General features: G+C 40.6%; 1 protein-coding gene across 8 annotated transcripts in view; it reads right to left on the bottom strand.

Annotated features, from left to right (window-relative positions):
- Nucleotides 1–20,055, bottom strand: part of LOC109871121 (LIM domain only protein 7) — a 113,104-nt gene that overhangs the window by 61,454 nt on the left and 31,595 nt on the right. For all 8 annotated transcript variants that reach the window (XM_031805673.1, XM_031805672.1, XM_031805676.1 and 5 more), the window contains one exon: nt 5,389–5,505. The gene's annotated coding sequence lies outside the window, so the exon portion shown is untranslated. The remainder of the gene's footprint in view (nt 1–5,388; nt 5,506–20,055) is intronic.

Here is a 20,055-nt window from a genome sequence, read left to right on the forward strand (position 1 = left end):
TGCTTGAAAATATGAAGAGTGGTACAAAGTGATGTGTGTTGGTTTGCCCCAAACATAACGCTTTGTTTTAAGGACATAAAGTTAATTTCTTTGCTATTTTTGTTGCCATTTTACTAGTGCCTTATTGCAAACTGCATGCATGTTTTGGAATGTTTTATTCTGCACAGGCTTCCCTTTCACTATGTAATTTTGGTTAGTATGGTGGAGTAATTACAATGTTATTGTTCCATCCTCAGTTTTCTCCTATCAAAAGGCATTAAACTCTGTTTTAAAGTCACCATTGGCCTCATGGTGAAATCCCTGAGTGGTTAACTTCCTCTCCGGCTACTGAGTTAGAAGGATGCCTATATCTTTTTCGTGACTAGGTGTATTGATACACCATCCAAAGTGCAATTAATAACTTCACCATGTTCAAACGGATATTCAAAGTCAGCTTTGTTTTGTACCCATCTACCAATTTGTGCCCTTCTTTGCGAGGCATTGGCAAACCTCCCTGGTCTTTGTGGTTGAATCTGTGTTTGAAATGCACTGCTTCTTGTATGTGTGGGGTACAGAGCTGAGGTAGTCATTCAAAAATCATATTAAACACTATTATTGCATACAAATAGAGTCCATGCATTAACTTATTTAGGCTTGCCATAACAAAGGGGTTGAATACTTCTTGACTGAAGACAATTCAGCTTTTCATTTTTTATTAATTTCAAAACATTTCTAAAAACATAATTCCACTTTGACAATATAGCCAGTGACTCAAAATCTAAATGTAATACATTTTAAATTCAGGCTGTGACAAAACAACATGTGGTCAAAAGGTTTGAAAACCTTTTGAAGGCACTGAATATATATTTTTAAAGCCTTGTCTCATGCTAATGGAATTCATGCTGTAGGCTAACCCGTTTCCAATAGGCTATCGTAAAGCAGAAAATCAACAAAAGAAAATGGCAGCTGTGTTGCCCCTTAATATTGAGTTAATCGAGGAAAATTTTAATTTTAGACAAAGAAAAACTCTGCAAAGGCAGCATTGATCTCTTCGCCCAGGAAAGAAGTGACTCTGGGATGCTGGCCTTCTAGGCAGAGTTGCAAAGAAAAAGCCATATCTCAGACTGGCCAATAAAAATAAAATATTAAGATGGGCAAAAGAACACAGACACTGGACAGAGGAACTCTGCCTAAAAGGCCAACATCCCGGAGTCGCCTCTTCACTGTTGACATCGAGACTGGTTTTTGCGGGTACTATTTAATGAAGGTGCCAGTTGAGGACTTGTGAGGCTGTTTCTCAAACTAGACACTCTAATGTACTTGTCCTCTTGCTCAGTTGTGCACCGAGGCCTCCCACTCTTCTTTCTATTCTGGTTAGAGACAGTTTGTGCTGTTCTGTGAAGGGAGTAGTACACATCGTTGTATGAGATCTTCCGTTTCTTGGCAATTTCTCACATGGAATAGCCTTCATTTCTCAGAACAAGAATAGACTAACGAGTTTCAGAAGGTCTTTGTTTCTGGCCATTTTGAGCCTGTTATCAAACCCACAAATGCTGATGCTCCAGATACTCAACTAGTCTAAGGCCAGTTTTATTGCTACTTTAATCAGGACAGCAGTTTTCAGCTGTGTTAACATAATTGCAAAAGGGTTTTCTAAATGATCAATTAGTCTTTTAAAATAATAAACTTGGGTTAGCTAACAACGTGCCATTGGAATACAGGAGTGATCGTTGCTGATAATGGGCCTCTGTATACCTATGTAGATATTCAATAAAAAACCTGCCGTTTCTAGCTACAATAGTCATTTACAACATTAACAATGTCTACACTGAATTTCTGATCAATTTTATGTTATTTTAATAGACAAAAAGGGTGTTTTCTTTCAAAAACAAGGACATTTCTAAGTGACCCCAACCTTTTGAAAGGTGTATATTGCTAAGAATTTGAGAGTAGGGTGACTCGCTTAGCGGGCCACCACCACCAATGACGAACACCCTAACCACTGTCCCACTGTCCCAATAAGGGATATCTCAAGGACATGTGCTTATTGGGTCAGTATAGTTAGGCCTTGCCCAGAAAAAACCCTAACCCCTCCTCCCTAGGCACTTGTGTAGACCGGAAACAACTTGATAGGTGTAAGCAATAATGTGAATGTACTTTGAATATTTTCAGGTCTCTCTAGATATGTTCGATCAGGTTCAAGTCTGGGCTCTGGCTGAGCCACTCAAAGACATTCAGAGACTTGTCCCAAGGCCACTCCTGCGTTGCATTGGCTGTGTGCTTAGGGCCGTTTTCCGGTTGGAAGGTGAACCTTTGCTCCAGTTTGAAGTCCTGAGCACTCTGGAGCAGGTTCTCTCTGTACTTTGCTCCGTTCATCTTTTCCTCAATCCTGACTAGTTTCCCATTACCTGCCACTGAAAAACATCTCCACACCATGATTCTGCCACCACCATTCTTCACCGTAGGGATGGTGCCAGGTTTCCTCCAGATGTGACTCTTGGCATTCAGCCCAAAGAGTTCGGTGTTGGTTTCATCAGACCATAGAATCTTGTTTCTCACGGTCTGAGAGTCCTTTAGGTGCGTTTTGACAAACTCCAAGCGGGCTATCATGTGCCTTTTACTGAGGAGTGGCTTCCATCTGGCCATTGTACCATAAAGGCCTGATTGTTGGAGACGCTGCAGAGATGGTTGTCTTTCTGGAAGGTTCTCCCATCACCACAGAGGAACTCTGGAGCTCTGTCAGAGTGACCATCAGGACCATCGGCCTTTCTCCCGCTGGCTCAGTTTACCCATGTGGCCAGCTTTAGGAAGAGTCTTAGTGGTTCCAAACCGCTTCCATTTAAGAATGATGGAGGCCACTGTGGTCTTGGGGATCTTCAATGCTGCAGAAATGTTTTGGTACAATTACCCAGATCTGTGCCTTGACACAATCCAGTCTCGGAGCTCTACGGACATTTCCTTCGACCACATGGCTTGGTTTTTGCTCTGACATGCCCTGTCAACCATGGTCCCTTATATAGGCAGGTGTGTGCCTTTCCAGATCATGTCCAATCAATTGAATTTACCATAGGTGGACTCCAAATCAAGTTGTAGAAACATTTCAAGGATGATCAATGGAAACAGGATGCAGCTGACATCAATTTTGGGTCTCACAGCAAAGGGTACTTATGTATATAAAGTTTTTCAGTTATTATTAATTTGCAAAAATGTCTAAACTGGTTTTCTCTTCGTCATATAAAAAAAATATATTTTAGAATAAGGCTGCAACATAACAAAATGTGGAAAAAGTCAAGGGGTCTGAATACTTTCCAAATGCCCCATCAACATTAGACAACTATACAGAACGCCCTTAAATTGTTGAAGTAAGTAAATGAAACCAATGATCAGAGACTAGTTAAATTAACTGACAGCTGACACAGACATCTGAATGCTGTGACCTAAGGACGTGTTGAATAATATTTACTGTATAAATGAGCATGCACAATGTAGTCATGTAGGTCAAAGTGACAGATATGTAAGTTCAAAACACTTTTTTGGGGGGACACAAGTCCATGAATGTGCGCACACAGAGACCAACACACTTCCATACATGTACCAAGTGACCTATGGACTCCTGAAGTAAAGAAGATTAAAATAGCTGAGTCAGGAGAAAAGATATATATTGGTTTTAGTGCCGATTGTCAAGTATTTTGAGACCCCTAAACCAATGGGCAGACTTCCATAACACATACAGTTTGGCAAAAAAGTATTTAGTCAGCCACCAATTGGGCAAGTTCTCCCACTTAAAAAGATGAGGGAGGCCTGTAATTTTCATCATAGGTACACTTCAACTATGACAGACAAAATGAGAACGAAAATAATCCTGAAAATCACATTGTAGGATTTTTTATGAATTTATTTGCAAATTATGGTGGAAAATAAGTATTTGGTAACCTACAAACAAGCAAGATTTCTGGCTCTCACAGACCTGTAACTTCTTTAGAGGTCCTCTGTCCTCCACTCGTTACCTGTATTAATGGCACCTGTTTGAACTTGTTATCAGTATAAAAGACACCTGTCCACAACCTCAAACAGTTAGACTCCAAACTCCGCTATGGCCAAGACCAAAGAGCTGTCAAAGGACACCAGAAACAAAATTGTAGACCTGCACCAGGCTGGGAAGACTGAATCTGCAATAGGTAAGCAGCTTGGTTTGAAGAAATCAACTGTGGGAGAAATTATTAGGAAATGGAAGACATACAAGACCACTATTCACACGGGGGGACCGAGTGAATGACCTGCAGAGAGCTGGGACCAAAGTAACAAAGCCTACCATCAGCAAGGCCATTGAAGATGAAACGTGGCTGGGTCTTTCAGCATGACAATGATCCCAAACACACCGCCCGGGCAACGAAGGAGTGGCTTCGTAAGAAGCATTTCAAGGTCCTGGAGTGGCCTAGCCAGTCTCCAGATCTCAACCCCATAGAAAATCTTTTGAGGGAGCTGAAAGTCCGTGTTGCCCAGCAACAGCCCCAAAACATCCCTGCTCTAGAGGAGATCTGCATGGAGGAATGGGCCAAAATACCAGCAACAGTGTGTGAAAACCTTGTGAAGACTTACAGAAAACGTTTGACCTCTGTCATTGCCAACAAAGGGTATATAACAAAGTATTGAGATAAACTTTTGTTATTGACCAAATACTTAATTTTCCACCATAATTTGCAAATAAATTCATTAAAAATCCGTCATAGTTGAAGTGTACCTATGATGAAAATTACAGGCCTCTCACATCTTTTTAAGTGGGAGAACTTGCACAATTGGTGGCTGACTAAATACTTTTTTGCCCCACTGTAGCTAATATACCAGGAAGAATGTAGAGATGGTTTAAGTGCCGACTGTCAAGTATTCTGAGACCCCTAAACCAATGGGCTGACTTCCTTAACACACAGCTAATATACCAGGAAGGATATAGAGATGTGTTGGCCAGTGGATGTAAAAGAGGATTTCATTCATACGATTCCTAGCTAGGCAGATTACTCAAACCATTACATGGTAGCACACATAACTAAAAAACTGTAGGCACCTTTCAATTTTTTATGTTAATTCTCTTCCTGAATTGACCAAATTGAAATGGATGGACCCCAAACTTGTCTAGACCACTGTAGTAGAGTGAGGCAGATTTACATTTAATAGTGCTAATACTGTACTTGGTCCTGGTCTTGCAAACTCCTAAACACTTAAACACGTTAACAAGACAGTACAAACAGATCTGTGACCAAGGCTATAAATACTGTACCAATATAAACATAATTACTAGAAGGGACAAACAGAAATGGAATGGGTTATATAGAGTATAATAGAGTGGATGATTATAGAGTAATAGAACGTTAACCTAGGCTAGCACAGCGTACAGTAAGGTTATTTATTTACCTTGGATAGCGCTGCTATGTCCAGTAGTCCTTCGAAGGCCTTGAGTCTTAAGTTAGGTCCATTATAGAAGGGCTCGCATTGTGCCTTCCTACCTAGCCAGTATATGGTGATCAGCACCTGAGAGAAAGAGGACATGGGTTAGTACAAACATCATAATTATAATGTACGCATATTTTCTTTAAAGGAGCAATGCCAATTCCCTAATATTTTTCTACAACAGAATAAAGAGCATATTACTAGGATAGTATTTGCTTCTTTTCAAATATGTTGAGTGTTTGATTGAGCCTGCCTGGAGTGCCAACTGGGCGGGGTTTGAACTTGTGTGGCTAAAGTATTTGAAAGAAAACATACTGTTTGAACTCAGGTAAACTGTTGAAAACAGTATGACGTTCAGTTCTATATTGATGAGAACACACTTACAGTACATTCTAGCAGCACACTAAATAGCCTGTATATAGTCTGGACTGTTAGAATGGATCATAAGATTTCTGTATAGTAATGACACAGCAGAGTTGTCCTAAGGTCATACTGTGAACACTAGTGTCCAGCTCTTTGTTTTCCTGCCTCATCCAGAACCCTCTGATACACCACTGTTTGTTTGTGTGCACTGACCTGACCTAAACCCCTTGTAACATGTAGGGCTTTCAACTAATACAGTTGTATTAGTTGTATTGTACAGACGTGACGCTTGGCATTCAGGCCAAAGAGTTCAATCTTGGTTTCATCAGACCAGAGAATCTTGTTTCTCATGGTTTGAGAGTATTTAGGTGCCTTTTGGCAAACTCCAAGCAGGCTGTTGTGTGCCTTTCACTGAGGAGTGGCTTCCACCTGGCCACTACAATAAAGGCCTGATTGGTGGAGTGGTTGTTCTTCTGAAAGGTCCATCGGGTGCTTGGTCACCTCCCTGACCAAGGCCCTTCTCTCCTGATTACTCAGTTTGGTCAAGCGGCCAGCTCTAGGAAGAGTCTTGGTGGTTCCAAACTTCTTTCATTTAAGAATGATGGACGCCACTGTGTTCTTGGGGACCCTCAATGCTGCAGTAATTGTTTGGTACCCTTCCCCAGATCGGTTCCTCGACACAATCCTGTCTCAGAGCTCTACAGACAATTCCTTCGACTTCATGTCTTGGTTTTTGCTCTGACGTGCACTGTCAACTGTGGGACTTTATATAGACAGCTGTGCCTTTCCAAGTCATCTCCAATCAATAGAATTTACCACACATGGACTCTAATCAAGTTGTTGAAACATCAAGGATGATCAATGGAAACAGGATGCACCTGAGCTCAATTTCGAGTCTCATAGAAAAGGGTCTGAATACTTATGTACATAAGGTTTTTCAGTTTTTATTAATTATTCATTAGAAAAAATGTCAAACTGGTTTTGCTTTGTCATTATGGGGTATTGTGTATAGGTTGATGTATAGGTCATTTTTTTAAATCCATTTTAGAATAAGGCTGTAACTTAACAAATATTTAGAGAACGTGAAGGGGTCTGAATACTTTCTGAATGCACTGTATGTATGACTACTAGGGTCAGGCAATGCAGTTATATCTCCCGCAACCCTTTACAGAAATAGAACGCAGCTATTGCCAATAGCGACCATTGATAACTTTTCAGACAATTAAATCATTTTTATGCAGTTTTTATGGTATGGTAGATAGATGTGTTTTATTTCTACTAAATGTCAGGGTATTTAATAATTTTAAAGTACTCTGTTAGGAGAGAGTGGTCTGCGCGCAGGCAGCAGGCAAGCAGAAAACTCGCAGCAGCTCAAGATTATTTGATTGACTGTGCCTAGCGATGGACTTTAGGCCTGCTTCAGAAGTAAAATGTCAGTTCGAATCACCAGAGGTTTTGTGTCGGCATTTAAACAAAAAAACATAGTTTAGCCTACCCTACCAGACAAACAACATTCCTTAGCCGAGGCGCTTGCAAGGGGCCACATTCCATTATGTCTGAAAAGCTTAATCAATACAGGCTACCAGTAGCCTACTGTAGGTTCCATGAATAGGATAGGATATTCTACACTCAAGAGACCTAAAACTGAACACATATCACCAGCGAAGAGACCGAGCAGGCAGAGCAGGCCAACGCCAGAGAGAAGAAGGCAGATATGTTTTGCTCATATGTTTTGGTAATCTGTATCTCACAATGTCTTGCCTTGCAAATTCACCCAAGTAGCATAAAGTTTGCCTCTTCCTCTCTGGTTTTATTTGAATTACACAACTCCCCAAGCCTTTATAGCCTTCCGGCTGTAATACGGAAAATAATGTTTCGCGATAAACTTGGATTTTAATTAAGTGGGGGATGAAAAAAAATATGTTTTTCAGTTAAAAAACTAGGGGGCACTATTTTCATTTTTGGAAAAATAACGTTCCCAAAGTAAACGGGCTATTTCTCAGGACTAGATGCTAGAATATGCATATAATTACAGCTTACGATATAAAACACTCTACAGTTTCCAAAACTGTAAAAAATATAACAGAACCGATATTGCAGGCGAAAGCCTGAGAAAAATCCAATCATGAAGTGACTCTTATTTTGAAACCCCTGTCTTTCTATGCATCCCTATTGCCCATTGAAAGGGATCTCAACCAGATTCCTTTTTCTATGGCTTCCCTAATGTGTCTACAGCCACTAGACATAGTTTCAGGCTTTTATTTTGAAAAATGAGCATGAACGACAACATTGCGTCAGTGGTCAGGTGGTGGCTCTCAGAGTGATTTGTGCGTAATAGACAAACGTGGCCATTGTTCCTCTTGCTCCTACTGAAAAGCCAATTGTCACAGATTGATTATAAAAAACGTTTGCCATGTTTCTATCGATATTATGGATCTAATTTGGAGTTATTTTCACCGTTGTCGTGACCGCAATTTTCGGTGGATTTCTGAACAAAACGTGGACAAGAAACGGAGGTATTTCGGCTATAAAAATAATCTTTATGGAACAAAAGGAACATTTGCTGTCTAACTGGGAGTCTAGTGAGTGAAAACATCCGAAGCTCAAAGGTAAACGATTTAATTTGATTGCTTTTCTGATTTTCGTGACCAAGCTTCCTGCTGCTAGCTGGACATAATGCTATGCTAGGCTATCGATAAACTTACACAAACACTTGTCTTGCTTTGGCTGTAAAGCACAATTTCAAAATCTGAGATGACAGGGTGATTAACAAAAGGCTAAGCTGTGTTTCACTATATTTCACTTGTGATTTCATGAATATGAATATTTTCTAGTAATATTTTTTGACGGTTGCGCTATGCTAATTAGTGTAGTTGATGACAATTCTCCCGGATCCGGGATGGGTAGTTCTAAGAGGTTCACACCCTTACTTACAACCTTGCTGAACTGGATAGCATTCATTTTGGTGGTGTTGACAAATCGGGGACAAATCTTTGACAATAACTTATCAACATGGACATAGCCCCCTCCTGTGAGTCAAATGCCTCTTCTTAGCTATACAACTTTTCAAACCTCCACACTCCGGGATAGATGAAGAGGTCTTCAACCAAACCAAATCAACCATGAGGTCTTCATCCAAACCAAATCAACCACAAGCCTGTCACATCCTTCCTAGTTCGACCGCCAATGGGAATGGAAGAGGAAGTCTGACAGTAATTTCTTGTGTGGTTACGTCCGAGACACAACTGCAGCCCTCTGACAGAGGCCCTACCTGCACCAGTATATACCATACAGATTCACATTGGCTGTAAATCTGCTAGGCTGATGGCTATAGGAGTTACAAGTAACAGAGCTGATCTTTCAGAAACATTGTGTACATGAATGTATGTGACTGTTTTGAATGCAACTGGGGCTCATTCAGTGGATGACTACCGCGCCGCGTTGTTAGCTCTTCACAGTCTCCTTTTGGCAAGATCATTTATTGTGACTTAATTCCATTTGATTTCTAAAGACGTAGATACTCACACAGGCTAAGCACACACACATTTTGAATAGATGTAAAACAAATTATGGCAAAAAAACAACAAAAGGATCTTGCAACAAATGGCCAACTCCTGCCATTGCTCCGTGCTTAACTACCTGTATACAATGGCCTTCTGTGTATGTCCATCAGCAACACTGTACCAGAGATGGAACTACAAACAGAACATGGATGGAACTAACACCCACCCAGGAGGAGCACCACCATCATGGCCACACCCATAAGATACCAATGACCCATTTGTCCACTCACCCATGACAAGCCCTGCAGTGAGTCATTGCCATCACGCACTGACAATGGATGGGTAGGTCTGCCATTCCTGATGAGTGATGCCTCAACACTGAACGCACTGACCCCACCTACCTAAACACCACGTTGTACTGAAAGTACACCATCCCAAAATAAAAATACCAAAGCCTTAAATGAATGGGTGTGCACCGCAGTGCAGTCAGCACAACTGCATAAATAAAGATCACCCGTCTTTCTGCATGATTGATTGATTCAGCCAGGGCATGGAATGTTTTCTCTCTGCATTCTTTATCAATGAATAACCCACATTTATACGTACACATAACACCTTGTCACCCAGTATCAATCAAACGTTATGAAAAATTAGAAGGAAATGTCAGATCAGTCTGACATAAGCTTTTGGAGGTGACACACACACACACACACACACACACACACACACACACACACACATACATACATACATACATACATACATACATACATACATACATACATACATACATATATATATATATATTTGAGAAAGGGATTGTGTTGGTGAGTGAGAGGAGTAGTGGAGCAGGCAAACAGGGTGAGGCTGGCATTTCTCTCTCCAGCCAAGGAGCACAAATATAGCCCTTGTGTTGTGTTGCCCCGTTGCCGTTTACAGCCAGGACCGTAACCATGGAGAAGAGAGAGGACTTTATTGGCTGTTCACCATCACTCCTCGTTCCGTTTCACAATTTCTTCACAGTTCACACATGGCTGCATAGAGGACAGACAGTTTGAGCGGTCCTGTGATGAAACCAAACCAATACAGTGCGAGTTTGTCACACAGACACATCATAAATGCAAACAGAGCATTTTTTGTAATTTCTTTTTGCTTAATGAGGGAAAGTGACAGGCCCAGACTTGTCATTGTGGAGGTAAAACCAACAAACAAACGTGGTTTCTTTCCGCCTACCAGGGAAATGCTGAAATGTCACTTATTCAGGACCTCCTCGAATATGAGATGGTATATCTCAATGGGTTAATACTGTCATGAAAATGTCAAATAAATTCATGTTAATGGCATATTTGTGCAACATTCCTTTTCCGCTTGATTTTGTTTAGTTAAAGTAACCTTTAATATCCAGCCATCAATCATTTGTGAGGATTGTGGTCTGACAAAAAGGCACTCCACCCTCTAAATCAGACCATTTGCTTGATCAACTGTGGCAGAGAATATTGCATAATCATACGCTATCGTGCCACAGTGCCACTCCTCTAGCTAACTGTCTGTTGACGGTCATTTAAATTCCTCAGGGGCCGAAGACTGTTGTACTCTACCTCCCTCAGAATCCTCTGTGTAGTTCTGTTTTTGGGGCTGTGAAGTAAACTCCACATGTCAATAATTTGCTAAACCAAAAGGCCAACCTCAGAGGGACTTTGGACCAGAAATGTAGTCTGTCTCTAGGACACAGAAAGGAAGCAGACAGTTAAACATAAGCAGGGCTAAATACGCCATATTTAAGCTGCAGGTAATATTTGGGGAATTTGTATTAAGTTCACTCCTCAGGAGCACCAGTGTGTCCTTGACACTGAAACCATCATTAATGTTACTGATTGCTTAGAATGTGCACAGACCGGGGTAGTTTACACTAAGGCGAAACCATTTTCTGCCTTAACCCCAACAAATGAACATTTTCAGTTAGAAAAAGGATCAGAAAACCAGTCAGTATCTGGTATGACCACCATTTGCCTCATGCAGCGCGACATCACCTTCGCATAGAGTTGATCAGGCTGTTGATTGTGGCCTGTGGAATTTTGTCCCACTCCTCTCCAATGGCAAGTTGCTGGATATTGGCAGGAACTGGAACACGCTGTCGTACACGTCGATCCAGAGCAGCCCAAACATGCTCAATGGGTGACATGTCTGGTCAGTATGCAGGTGTCACGTTCTGACTTTTATTTCCTTTGTTTTGTCTTTATTTAGTATGGTCAGGGCGTGAGTTGGGGTGGGCAGTATATGTTTGTTTTTCTATGTTGGTTTTTGTGTTCAGCCTAGTATGGTTCTCAATCAGAGGCAGGTGTCGTTAGTTGTCTCTGATTGAGAATCATACTTAGGTAGCCTGGGTTTCACTGTTGGTTTGTGGGTGTTTGTTTCCGTGTGAGTGTTTGTCGCCACACGGTACTGTTTCGGTTTTCGTTTTCATAACATCGTTTTTATTTTGAATTTCAGTGTTCAGTTCATTTTTAATAAATCGTAATGAACACTTACCACGCTGCATCTTGGTCCGATCCTTACTCCTCTTCAGACGAAGAGGAAATCTGCCGTTACAGCAGGCCATGGAAGAACTGGGACATTTTTAGCTTCCAGGAATTGTGCACAGATCCTTGCGACATTGGACTGTGCGTCATCATGCTGAAACATGACGTGATGGCGGCGGACGAATGACACGGTAATGGGCCTCAGAATCTTGTCACCGTATCTCTGTGTATTCAAATTGCCAAATCGATAAAATGCAATTGTGTCTGCCTGCCCATACTATAACCCCAGCGCCACCATGGGGCATCAGCAAACCGCTCTCCCACATGACGCCATACACACTGTCAGGTCAAGATCCTGGTGAGGACAACGAGCACGCAGATTTGACGGTTTCTGACAGTTTGTGCAGAAATTCTTCAGTTGTGCAAACCCACAGTTTCATCAGACGTCTGAGTGGCTGGTCTCAGATGAACCTGCAGGTGAAGAGGCTGGCGTGGTTACATGTGGTCTGTGGTTGTGAGCCAGCTGGCCAAATTCTCTAAAACAACATTGATGCGGCTTATGGTAGTGAAATGAACATTTGATTCTGAATTTATATTTTTGTTTACTACAGAATATTTTCTACATGTCACATGCAACCTCATGTTTTCATAAGGAATGTCTTATCAGTCCGTATCCTCAACCCAACAGCTTTTTCATGACATATGGCAATGTTCATCCAAGGCATGTGCACTTTTGACAGACTTATCAGACTTATCAGTGGTTAGGTCACGTAAGGCTGGGTAATAGAGACGTATACACCAGCCAGCGGTAGTGCTGAGAGATGTGCTTTTTGAGGTTGGTTCAATAAAAAAAATCATCATGAATGAAAAGTATTTGAATAAACATGAAAAGGTGACTAAAGAATTGCTCATACATGTCCTATTAAACAGCATATAAACACTGTAAATAGGTCAGGAGCCAGACAGGGAGCCTAAGGAGGAACATAATGTATTACTTAGGAGGAACATAATGTATTACTTAGGGTACATTATTATAATATTATTATTATTATTATTAAATTATTACAAGGCTATAGCCTACAAAGAAATACACTGTGAAGGCTATATAGCCTACAAAGAAATATACTGTGAAGGCTATAGCCTACAAAGAAATACACTGTGAAGGCTATATAGCCTACAAAGAAATATATTGTGAAGGCTATAGCCCACAAAGAAATATACTGTGAAGGCTATATAGCCTACAAAGAAATATATTGTGAAGGCTATAGCCTACAAAGAAATATACTGTGAAGGCTATAGCCTACAAAGAAATATACTGTGAAGGCTATATAGCCTACAAAGAAATATAATGTGAAGGCTATATAGCCTACAAATAAATATACTGTGAAGGCTATATAGCCTACAAATAAATACACTGTGAAGGCTATATAGCCTACAAAGAAATACACTGTGAAGGCCATATAGCCTACAAAGAAATACAATGTGAAGGCTATATAGCCTACAAAGAAATACACTGTGAAGGCTATATAGCCTACAAAGAAATACACTGTGAAGGCTATATAGCCTACAAATAAATACTCTGTGAAGGCTATATAGCCTACACAGAAAAATACTGTGAAGGCTATATAGCCTACAAAGAAATACACTGTGAAGGCTATAGCCTACAAAGAAATACACTGTGAAGGCTATATAGCCTACAAAGAAATATACTGTGAAGGCTATATAGCTGACAAAGAAATATACTGTGAAGGCTATATAGCCTACAAAGAAATATATTGTGAAGGCTATAGCCCACAAAGAAATATACTGTGAAGGCTATATAGCCTACAAAGAAATATATTGTGAAGGCTATAGCCTACAAAGAAATATACTGTGAAGGCTATAGCCTACAAAGAAATATACTGTGAAGGCTATAGCCTACAAAGAAATATACTGTGAAGGCTATAGCCTACAAAGAAATATAATGTGAAGGCTATATAGCCTACAAATAAATATACTGTGAAGGCTATATAGCCTACAAATAAATATACTGTGAAGGCCATATAGCCTACAAAGAAATACACTGTGAAGGCCATATAGCCTACAAAGAAATATACTGTGAAGGCTATATAGCCTACAAAGAAATACACTGTGAAGGCTATATAGTCTACAAAGAAATACAATGTGAAGGCTATATAGCCTACAAAGAAATACACTGTGAAGGCAATATAGCCTACAAAGAAATACAATGTGAAGGCTATATAGCCTACAAAGAAATACACTGTGAAGGCAATATAGCCTACAAAGAAATACAATGTGAAGGCTATATAGCCTACAAAGAAATACACTGTGAAGGCTATATAGCCTACAAAGAAATACACTGTGAAGGCTATATAGCCTACAAATAAATACTCTGTGAAGGCTATATAGCCTACACAGAAATATACTGTGAAGGCTATATAGCCTACAAAGAAATACACTGTGAAGGCTATATAGCCTACAAAGAAATATACTGTGAAGGCTATATAGCCTACAAAGGAATATACTGTGAAGGCTATATAGCCGACAAAGAAATATACTGTGAAGGCTATATAGCCTACAAAGAAATACATTGTGAAGCATTTGCGAGTGCGACACACTAGGCAGGCAGGGACATTAAGGCTCAGCATTTCAACATTTTGTTTAATTAAATCGTTATAGTCTATAAATTGTGCATATAGGCTGTTACTTACTTAGAAATAAATACAAATGAAACGAAAATGACTTATTAGGCTCAGTCTAGTGCCTTTGAATTCATTTTTAGAAACACGAGTATGGCGATAGTCTGGCTTCAGGCTTATGTGATGGTGCCTGGAGAGCAGGCCAGCAGCTGCGAATACCCTCTTCACACTTGCAGAGCCACTGGGGATGCTAAACACCCTTCAGGACACTCTTGCCAGGCTGGGCAGTGATGCAGTTTTTCATAATGTATAGGTAGGTTATTTTGCCTAAAAACATTTAGGCCTATCAAAACATATAGTAATTTGAAAGAGGTAATATGTCAGGCCTATTGGGTCAAAATTAATTATAGCCTACTGTAGAGATATAACTTAAGAGATCAGAATTTTGGTTTATAAAATACTTTGCTACAATACTTTGCTACTCACTTCCTTCCTTTCTGTTAGCATGTGCACGTAGTAAGTACACCATCATGCTTTTGGGATACGTGTCTTTTCAGATTCCACAATGATTCTTTAGTTGTGGACACTACATCAACGCACACCCTCTTGGTCCTCTTCATCTCTGTAAGTCAACTTGATTTTGCACCTGTGTGTTTTATCAGTTTCTTTATGAAAATATTTAGCGAACGCCATGACAGTAGATAAAGCAAGGGGCTATAGCAGCACACAAGTAGACTACAGATGCATGCTGGGCCGGGCATGCCCTAAACTTGTTAAGTGAGTAGTACTGGAACAGGTGAGATGGCCAACGCTCCAGCCTTTGGGAAACTTGTTAAGTGAGCGGTACTGGAGCAGGTGAGAAGGCCAACGCTCCAGCCTTTGGGAAACTTGTTAAGTGAGAGGTACTGGAGCAGGTGAGAAGGCCAACGCTCCAGCTTTGGGCAACTTGTTAAGTGAGTGGTACTGGAGCAGGTGAGAAGGACAACGCTCCAGCCTTTGGGAAACTTGTTAAGTGAGCGGTACTGGAGCAGGTGAGAAGGCCAGCGCTCCAGCCTTTGGGAACTTGTTAAGTGAGCGGTACTGGAGCAGGTGAGAAGGCCAGCGCTCCAGCCTTTGGGAACTTGTTAAGTGAGCGGTACTGGAGCAGGTGAGAAGGCCAACGCTCCAGCCTTTGGGAACTTGTTAAGTGAGCGGTACTGGAGCAGGTGAGAAGGCCAACGCTCCAGCCTTTGGGAAACTTGCTCCTCGCTGTGCTCCAACTCTGCTCACATAATCTGGTTCCACTACATGCTAGCAGAGTGGAACTGACCTTCCACGGAGTTGCATTATTTTCCAGAGAACGCATAGAGCCCTGAGTTGATTATCCCTTTCATACCATGCCTATAATTTAACACATTTCCTGCTAAAAATGTGTTCATTTGAAGGTAAAAATGTGTTCAACATCCACTGAAGTAGCTAGAAAGTTTAATAGATGGTTACAGTAGTTGCCTTGGTAACAGAACAAAGTAATCAAACCTTCAGAATTCAACAATGGCAATAATGTTTTCAGTTATACTTTTGCTGTCAAAAGCATCTCAAACATAGAACATGTAAGAATGACGTATAGCCATTGAATTCTGCAATGCTGATAATGAAGTACAGCCATTGAATTCTACCGTGCTGATATACCATACTCAAAGACTCAAATCATGGACACTCTTACTGACAGTTGTGGCTGCTTCGTGTGATGTATTCTTGCCCTTTGTTTTGATGTCTGTGCCCAATAATATTTGTACCATGTTTTGTGCTGTTTCCATGTTGTGTTGCTACCATGTTGTTATCATGTGTTGCTACCAAGCTGTGTTTTCATGTGTTGCTGCCTGCTATGTTGTTGTCTTAGGTCTCTCTTTATGTAGTGTTATGGTGTCTCTTAAAGTGATGTGTGTTTTGTCCTATATTTTATTTTGTATTTTTAATCCCATCCCGTCCCTGCAGGAAGCCTTTTGCCTTTTTGTAGGCCGTCATTGTAAATAAGAATTTGTTCTTACCTGACTTGCCTAGTTAAATAAAGGTTAAATGAATAAAAAAGTGGGTTAGAGGGAAATAATGCACACTCTAGAATACCCTTCAAGCCAATCAAAAACGAGTATTCAACAATGCCATGGTATACATTTTTTGTAATGTCAGTTGCGTTGACTCAATAAATCACAGCACAGATTGAAGGGTACACTTCCTGCTTATACTTCCTGGCATGGGTACACTTAAAATGGCTGCCAATCCACCCATTATGCTATCATTGACTTAAATGGAGACGCCCTTTCTATTCATTCTTCTTTCTATGGGTTTTGCATAGGCGCGTGAATACCACACTGTAACGTTAGGATGGCCGGTTGGTTTGAGATTCCTGTTTAACAAGTTGTTGGACTGGTTCAAACCAGTAATGAGGATGTGGCTATGGAGAGAAGGTCGGAGAAGCAATAGATGGACGCAATCATGGTGGAAGTAGAAGTGCTGGTTGATTCTGGTGGAGAGTTGAGCAAGCTCGGCAAGAGAGTGGAAGACTGTCAACGAAAAATAGAGCAAAAATTGCTGTAAATGATAAAAATTGGTTTATTGTTGGAGTGCGATTCATTAACAATGATGTACTGTATACTTGGTGAGATCTATGAGGTCACAAAGATGATAAAGGATGCATTAGGAAAGGTAGAATCAGAGTTTGCTCACCTGAATGTAACAAAAGTCAAACTTTGGAGGGGGGAGGGGGGACTCTAAATAATGCTAATTTAACCACTCTCCTATTTGTTTTAAATGCAGGTGGTAAATATGTTTTCCAGTGGTAAATGTGAAACACCCCCACCTCTGTCATAGTTTAAACCATTTATATCTATGTGGCGCCACAGTCCACATTGAAGGAAATGGCCTCAGCTTAGCTCCTTTACGTATAGATTTTCCTTTGTACTTGCTCATTGTCGCCATTTGTTTGCAATGTGCATCCAATCCGATGGTCGACAATATCACTAGACTACTAGTCTACAGCTAGACACCAATGTGCATCCAATCCATCCAACAAGTAGCCTATAAGTTAATGACAGTAGGCCTATAGTTTGCTCTTTTGGTCAGAAGTGTTTGATTTTACAATGGCATAGGCCTACATTGTTGGATTTGTATGCCCATGAGAACTGAAGACGCCAAGCAAAAACTAATGTATTATGGACAACTCATGAACCAGGGTGTAATGTCTTACACTGAATGTAGGATATCGGTTGTGCATGTGTTCATGTGTGTAAAATTGCCTCGGCAAATAAATGCCGTTTTCCCACCTTTTTTTCCCCACTACATCACTGGCTACCGGTAGGCCTATGTGAAGTTGATGGTAATACACATTGTAGCCTAGTTTAGTAAGTTGACCATGTATGTTAGGCTGACCATCACGTTTTTCCTGGGACAGTTTCAGTCCCATTTCAGGTGTCACAACTTTTTAGGCTACAAAAAAAGGTACATTTGTCAGCAAGACGCATCAATTAATGTAGGCATAATCAATGGCAAATTGCTGAATGTTATTAGGCACATATTTTGGTGTTTTTTTTAACAGATGTCTATTTCCATTCATTAAATGGTGCGAGTTCGGATTCTGGAATTATTTTGGAGTGGACGAACATGCACAGGTAGCCTACTTTTTTAAATAATTTGTTTGACAATCAGATGAAAATATAATGACTGGTTGTGTTCATGCCACATTAAAGGGCAATTCATTTTGACTGTTTAAATGACGTTTTCATTATTAGACCCCATTAAAAAAAACGATGCACCCAAATGCCCTGGTGTAATTCGCACTCTGAGTATCGCTGGACGTTGAGGCTTCATGTCTTAAGAACAAGATTCTAGGAGGGGTGGGAGCACGTTACCTGCACAGTGTAGTGGATGGAAAGAAGGAAGAAAGACAGTCCGTTCTAATGACGTTTGATGAAGAGTATCAGCCTACACATGTAAAGATAGTATATGAGATATGACATGTCTCAAGTGTGTGTCAATGGAATCAACATGTAGTTGAAGAATGATGATGATGTACGGTGTAGCAATTGTGGTGGAAATCATGTAGCCAAATTCCTGGAGTGCCCTGCAAGTCTGAAGTTGCAAGGAACCCGAGATGTACAACAGGTCTCCTACAGAGAGGTGTGGGAAATAGTTGAAGGAGCAAATGGAGCTGTGGAAGCTATGGCAGTGGATGACCCGCAACCGGATGTCACATAGACCTGACAGATGTAGTGAAATGTGTTGTTTTAACAGCTGAAGCAGGGACAACTGAACACGAGAAGGGATTTGATTTGGATTGGACTGTGACTGAAGGAGCCTGTTGATGTAAAAAAAAATGAAAATAAAATAAGCAATGGCCATTTCTTTTTTCTACAGTTTGCTACAGTAGGTGGTAGAATGGACATAGAATGTGTGTGAACGCCATTATACCAGAGAAGGAAGGTTCATGCCGGGTGTGGTAGACGCACGTTGTTTAGGCCAAATGACTGACGATGTCACGTTCTGACCTTAGTTCCTTAGTACCACGCTGCATATTGGTCCGATCCTTCATACTCCTCGTCAGAGGAAGATGAATATCGTTACAGACGAAAAGAAGTAGGAAAGCCCTTCAGTTTTGCTGTTGTTTTTCTACCGACTCATGTAAAATTGTGGAAGGAGCAAAGTGGAGATAAGATGAGAGTAATGCCCCACAGCCTGCAGAATCAGAGGGATACTGAGATACTAACAGCGAAGGTTGTTCATCAGAGGGATACTGAGATACTAACAGCGAAGGTTGTTCATCAGAGGGATACTGAGATACTAACAGCGAAGGTTGTTCATCAGAGGGATACTGAGATACTAACAGCGAAGGTTGTTCATCAGAGGGATACTGAGATACTAACAGCGAAGGTTGTTCATCAGAGGGATGCTGAGATACTAACAGCGGAGGTAGACTTTGTTACGTTTCATGCTATACACAATACCAATAATGACAAAGCAAAAAATGTTTTGGGGAAATGTTAGCAAGTATATATAAAAGCAACTGAAATATACCATTTACATAAGTATTCAGACCCTTTACTCAGTACATTGTGGAAGCACCTTTGGCAGCGATTACAGCCTTGAGTCTTCCTGGGTATGACGCTACAAGCTTGGCACAACTGTATTTGGATAGTTTCTCCCATTTTACACTGCAGATCCTCTCAAGCTCTGTCAGGTTGGATTGGAAGCGTTTTACATTTGCCCAAAAAATTATTTAAAAACGTTTTTTGTTTTGTCATTATGGGGGTATTAAATATAATTACACATGCCGCAATGATTTCCATCGAACAGGTTAATATACAAAAGCAAAGAAATTACGCAAAAAACTCATTGCGTCCTGCCTTTAGACTACAACTGCAAAGCTGCCCATTTCTTTGCACGGACATAAAGACGCTTCATAGGAAAACAGAGATGACTGTATTCAAATATAAATACAGTATAGGTTACATAAGCATATATATTTGAAGGATATTTGTATGCTACGGTGTGTAATTTTTGCACTCAGTGACCAGTTTATTAGGTACACCACCCCGTTCACAAAATGGTTCGCTCCTGCACACAGTGAGTCACATG

Source organism: Oncorhynchus kisutch, linkage group LG26 (assembly GCF_002021735.2).
Source record: "Oncorhynchus kisutch isolate 150728-3 linkage group LG26, Okis_V2, whole genome shotgun sequence".
Lineage (NCBI taxonomy): Eukaryota > Metazoa > Chordata > Actinopteri > Salmoniformes > Salmonidae > Oncorhynchus > Oncorhynchus kisutch.